Here is a 6,589-nt window from a genome sequence, read left to right on the forward strand (position 1 = left end):
AGTCGAAATATCATTTTCTACCTTTTTTTTTGCAAATTTTCCTGACCTTTTGCTGGTAGAAATTTACACAGGTCTTAGTACATAGGCTAAGTGTCTTTTTCCCAAGCCTATCTGATAAAATTTTTATAATACCCTTTTCATTAAAAATAGTTCAAAGGTCAGATTTAAAAAATTCCTGTGTCGACGGAACCCGCCAGGGCCCGGAGGCAGGCTTTATGAGCAATGCTCTAGGGGCATATGCATTTCTTATGGAAGGGATGCTCGTATAAACTTCAGAGAGGGCTCATTTGATTTGAAATTGAAAGTTCTTGATCCCTTCTTAAGAGTCAGAAGAGATCGGAGGGCAACTAGCCCCCCCCCCTCCGCCATGCCGTAAGTAGCTAAGATAAAAATTTTGATGTAGACATTTTGTTAAAAATAGTTCAAAGTTCTGATAACAAAACAACTCCTGTGTCGAAACAGCCCCCCAGAGCCCGGAGGGAGGCGTTGCGAGTTATGCCCTGGGGGCATATCTGGTTTTTATGGAAGGGATTATGGTATAAAATTCCTAGAGAGCTCATTTTATTGGAAATTGATAGTTGTAATTAACTTTTTAAGAATTTAAAGTGATTGGAGGGCACCTAGCCTCCCTCCACACTCCATTTATTTTTTCCCAGAGGCACTTCATATAGAAGAGGTCGTCGAATAAACTTCAAAGGGGACTCATTCGATTGGAAATTGAGAGTTCTAGTGCCCTTTTTAAGAGTCAAAAGTGATCAGAGGGCCACTGACCCCCCAAGCTCTTTTCCCCAAAATACATCTGATAAAAAATTTGAGGTAGCCATTTTGTTAAAAATAGTTCAAAGATCATATAACAAAAGCTCCATTACGTATGGTCATTTCGTTAAAAATAGTTCAAAGATCAGATACGAAAAACTCCTGTGTCAACACCCCCCCTCCCCCCGGGGCCGGGGCAGACGTTGTAAACATTGCCCTGGGGGCATATATGGTTCTTATTGAGGGGATGCTCGTAAAAAACTCAGAGATGGCTCATTTGATTGGAAATTGAAAGTTCTAGTTTTTTTTTAGTCAAATGACATTGGAGGGCAACTAGCACCCCCACGCCCCTTTTTCTCCAAATGCATCCAATAAAATTTTTTTAGATAGCTATTAATATTAAGTTAAAAATTTCTCCAAAGTCAGATAAACAAAAACTCAGGTGTCGTCAAAATTGAAAGTTCTAGTTCGCTTATAAGAGTCAAGAGAGTTATAATAGGCCCCCCCACGCTCTGTTTTCCCCAAACTCGTCCGCTACAAATTTTGAGATAGCCAGCTTTTTGGAAATTGTTCAAAAGTTAGATAACTTCACTTCCAACTTCACTTACCAACTTCACTAAAACTGGGGCCACAGGATCTGGATTTCTGCGGGCTAAATTTCGAGAATCTTCCGTAGAGTTGAGTCTGAAACGCTGAATCGACACAAAATGTTCCCTAGTAATAGTCGAAACTCCCATAGTTGACTTAACAAGGCTTAGGACAGACATATCAAGATCTGAGCCAGGTGTCTGTCTTATTCCTGAGAATATCAGACAGTCTTGCATAGCTTCCTGTTCAAAATCATCAAGCTTGTTCTCCAAGCTCTTTTCCCCCAAATACACCTGATAAAAAATTTGAGGTAGCCATTTTGTTAAAAATAGTTCAAAGATCATATAACAAAAGCTCCTTTACGTATGGTCATTTCGTTAAAAATAGTTCAAAGATCAGATACGAAAAACTCCTGTGTCAACAACCCCCCCCCCACCGGGCCGGACAAGGCGTTGTAAGTAATGCTCTGGGGGCATATATGGTTCTTATGGAAGGTATGCTCGTATAAATTTCAGAGAGGGTTCATTTGAACGGAAATTGAAACTTGTAGTTCATTTTCTCAGAGGGAAAAAAGATCAGAAGGCGACTAGCCCCTCCCGCCCTCCACGCCTTTGGTTGTATCGGACGGATAAACCCATCCGATACAAATTTCAGCTGACCATTTTGTTAAAAATAGTTCAACCATAAACTCCAGGGTCGACACAACCCCCCAGGGCCTAGGGATAGGTGTTGTAAGTAATACTCTGGGGATGTATATGGTTCTTATAGAAGTGATACTCACATAAACTTTAGAGAGGGCTCATTTGATTGAAAATAGAAAGTTCTAATTTATTTTAAAGAGACCAAAGCTTAATCTAGTCCCCCCACGCCCTTTTTCTCCAAACACATCCGATAAAAATTTTGAGATAGCAATTTTGTTAAAAATAGTTCAAACATCAGATAATAAAAACTCCGAGGTTGACACAAACCCTTTTTTTCACTTTGGTATTGTGACTTTGATATCAGTTTTGTTACTTTGATGAATATTTGATTTTTTTTAAGTTTGATTTTTAAATAAGGTATTTTTAAAAACTTGAATTTTTTTGCAATCAAAAACGAACAAAAATTAATAATAATTATTTTCCGAAAAATTAGTTTTTCAAAGAAAACGAACATAAATTAAATAAACAATCAATACAAACCAACATACAGTTTATATTAATGTAAATTAATAAATAAATCTTAAAACGAGTATAACCTAAATTGAATATGCAAATCAAGCTTGAAACGAACAAAAATCACCACAAACAAGAGTTTGGGTATGACCTCCTTCTCTCACTGTAAAAGTCTAAAACCTACTGCATCATTGGCGCTTTCAGGATAAACTTTCAGGATAAGATTCAGAATTCAGGAGGATGTTGAACTTAATCGAAAAGCACTATATTGATTCAGGTTATTAAAAGCGTTTAGCAGCTATAACCTTGAGAAAAAAATGCGGTACGTAATATGCTTTAATTGTCCGAAATAAAAAAAACGTTTCAAGCGAATAATTCTCCCTAAACTATGTAATTCAACAGGAATACCACATTTTGTATACACAGTACCATTTAGGAAGATTTTCAAAAAATAAAATAAGTGTAAACTCCGTTCGGTATATTCACAATTTTGCAAAATATTTACTTCATTTACCCCCGTGGACCTGAAGTTCAGCATTAATCTGAAATTATAAAATAGCCAACATAGCAACAGCTCTTTCCAACTGTATTTCAAAACACAATCGCAAACACAGTTTTCATTCATGGTATATTTAAAGTTGTATGTATGTAAAAGTTGTTAAGTGTTTTAAAGATGTTCTTTATTAATCGTTTCGATAAATGTTATGATGTTTTTTCTTTCTCATATTCCTTTTGTTGTCGTTTTTCTACGAACTCCGTCTCTGTGTACTTTTTTAGAACTGTATGACAGGTCAGAAATAAATAAATAAGTATGCATACTGCTACTGCTATTTATACTTCTACTGTTAATACTACAAATAAGATTAAGGGCATTAAGAAGAAAATTTCAGGAAATCTTGGGAGGGATTTTGAATTGAAATAAAACACGCTGTATGTATGTAGGCTGTCAAAAGGATGTGTCAGTAGTATCTCAAGAACGACTACATAAAGGGCATGTAGAGGGGTATGTTGAACTAAGAAAGATGTACTATATGTATAACGTTACTACAAGTGATAATAATACTACTACTGCTACTGCTATCAGTGCTAATATTATTAAGGCTATTGGTATTAATGTGGAACTTTCCGAGGTTTTTGAGGGGGACGTTGGGTACTGTAAAAACAGACTAAATGTATTTAGGTGATCCAAATTGCGTACCAACAATATTCCAGAAACAGATTAATGTATAAAGTTAGAACTATAACGGCATCGGGAGGCAATGTTCAACAAGAACGAAAAGGCATAATGTGGATGCTATTGCTGCTACTACTATTAATGCTAGGTTACTGCTGCTATTGCTAATACTACTCTCAATGCTCCACTATTATTTCTGCTACTACGGCTGCTACTATTCCTAATGCTAAAGGTAATAGTAAAACTTCCTAGGAAAGGTGGGGGCGATGGGTGTATAAGCAATATCCTTAGGGTATTAAGCTCAGACTTCCAGTGCAGCCAATATTACTAACACTTTTGCTACTACTTCTACTACTGTCACTACTGCTACTTTTACTGCTACTATTGAACTAAATCATAATAGTTTAAGTGCATCCAGGTTGTAAAAATAAACAAGATAGTCAGGATATCCAGATGAGATATTTAGGACTTGGATAGGGTATAAAGTAGAAACTTTCTGGTGAAATTTAAGTTGCCTTTAAATCAAGAGACACTATGTGTATGCTGGTTGTTACTAAGACGTCTCTGAAAATATCTTAAGAAGGACTGAGGAGATTCTTTTCTAAGCCAATGAAACCTCTGTCAATTTGAAACAAACAAAAACTAATTTAATTATTCTCCTTAAAAAAAGTTTTTCAAAGAAAAATAAAGAGAAAATTAAAGCAGAAATAAATAGACTAGCAGAATAAGTATTGATGTTGATTTTTGGTAGTTTTAAGCTTGAAAAATTATTTGACTTCATTTCTGCTCATCTTTGGTTTAATGTAGCTCTTTAATTCACTTTTAAAAACTTTTTTGTAGAAAAAGTTTTTAAAATTAATACTAAACAGATTGAAATAAAATTTATGCATAAAAAAATCCAGCAGAGGTAAGGCAGTGGCGGACCCAGGGGGGATGATGGAGGAGCCCCCCACCATGTTGTCTAAAGTTGTGTAATTTACTTAATTAACGCAAGATTGCGTAAATTTAACTTGCTCCTAACGCAAGTTTATCAGAACATCCTATTTTGCGCCCCCCCCTAAAACAAAATCCTGGATCCGAACATTAGGTAAGGTGGCCAATAATGAATTTGTATTTGATAGTACATTTCATAGATCTCAAGTTGGCAATACAGGGCTTGAGTTCAATCCAAGCTGTCACAAACCTGACGGAGAAAAAAACCTATCGGTCAAATTCAATCCTATAAAACATCAAAGAAAGTTAGGTGAAGCTTTTATGTCTGGCCCCCCTTTGATTATTTAATTATATTTAACTACTGAAAGTCCCTTTAGCCGCAATCCTTATGCAGTTTCCAATTCGCTTAGATATGAGAGTGAAGTTTCTGATTAAATACAATTTTTGTAACTTAAATAAAACTTATGGCTTAGGCTATACCTATTTTAGATGCTCTCGGGGAGATCATTAAAATTTATTTGCATGTAAAAGGAAGATTTAGCTCTCTATACGTTGAAAGTCAATGATGCAACCTTATTAAAAATTTCTTGGAGTTCGACATATATTTTCTGGAATCGTATGCTGTGTCTAGATACACTAGAATGGTAAATATTGTATAGGAGACTTCCTCCATTAGTTCTTGATGGGCTATTTGGTTATGTTTACACGTTAGCAACTTTCTCTGTCTCTAAAGAAAAAATATTCCAAGATTTTAAACCAGTTAAACCTGGGATCAAACTGATTTCTTCTCACAAAGAAGAAATACGACTAGAAAATAAGTCTTTAAAAATTAGTACAGGACGCCTTAAAGTGTGATCTATGGCTCTAACCTTTTGGAAACGACATTCTTCCTCTTCATGATCCCTGCAACTTGACCTAAACTGAGTGAATAAACAATGTTGTTTGTAGCTTAATTGTGAGTCAGAACAACTTTTAATGTTAGGTTAGTTTCATGGATAAAAAGTGAACATTACAGGTCAAATTTGGCAACAGAGTGCCAAACTGTTATATGAGAACTAAGAAGTAGCTACAGTCAGGTTCCTCGTTTTTTTTTATATTTTCAAATGCAGCTCACCATTTATTTTCTCTTTTTTTGGTTTGCAATAGTTGACAAGCAACAATGAATATCATCGGATAAAGGTGAAACACTTTAAGGAACATTCTAAAGAATACCATCACAAAAAACTATCTGAGTTTTAAATCTAGCCTGATTTAGCTTTTGGGTAAGCATCATTTTGTATGGGTATCTGAGTATTTGTATGTCTCAACAGGATTTTTCATACATTTATATCAAACAATCTCAAGGATGTTGGTTCTTTAAGTGTAAAATAATCGATAGACTGCACGAAACCCTTACTTAGACAATATTTTCTAGGGATATAACAGTCAAAGATTTGATAAACAATTTCATCTTTCGTGCAACATCTATTGCTTTAAAGCTTGACATACAATTATTAGTGATTTCCTATTTGAAACAAAGTCAGGTCATCAAGGTATAATTCAAATTTAAGATGCTCTCTGAGTAGTAATCTCAAAGCCACTATTACCAATACAAGTCTACACGATAAACTCTCAAAAATACAACATCACGCCTAAGGGCACACTGAAATGGCATATATACTACTATTTACTGACGTCTTCTCAACCTCTTCATTATTCACCACAACTGAAACAGTTCATTCCACGAATCTGTGAATCTGTAGTGTCTCGTCAGAATAAATGTCGGGAAAAAAGCAGCCCCCAAGGCTACCACCCGAGAAAGATATTCCCACTGAAAACCTTGGCCAGTCGCCCTTCCTACCTACTTCTAAAACTCTTTCTAGACCCCCCCCCCCCAGACTACGAAAAAAGTTCACCACTTGTCAGGAATTCAGGCATTAGCCACAACTAACTCTAATGAAAGAGGTGAAATGCCTGGCAAAAAGAGGAAAAAGGATGAAACTCG

The sequence above is a fragment of the Artemia sp. Qi Xiang Cuo genome, chromosome 4, assembly GCF_049724085.1.
Source record: "Artemia sp. Qi Xiang Cuo chromosome 4, ASM4972408v1, whole genome shotgun sequence".
Classification (NCBI taxonomy): domain Eukaryota; kingdom Metazoa; phylum Arthropoda; class Branchiopoda; order Anostraca; family Artemiidae; genus Artemia; species Artemia sp. Qi Xiang Cuo.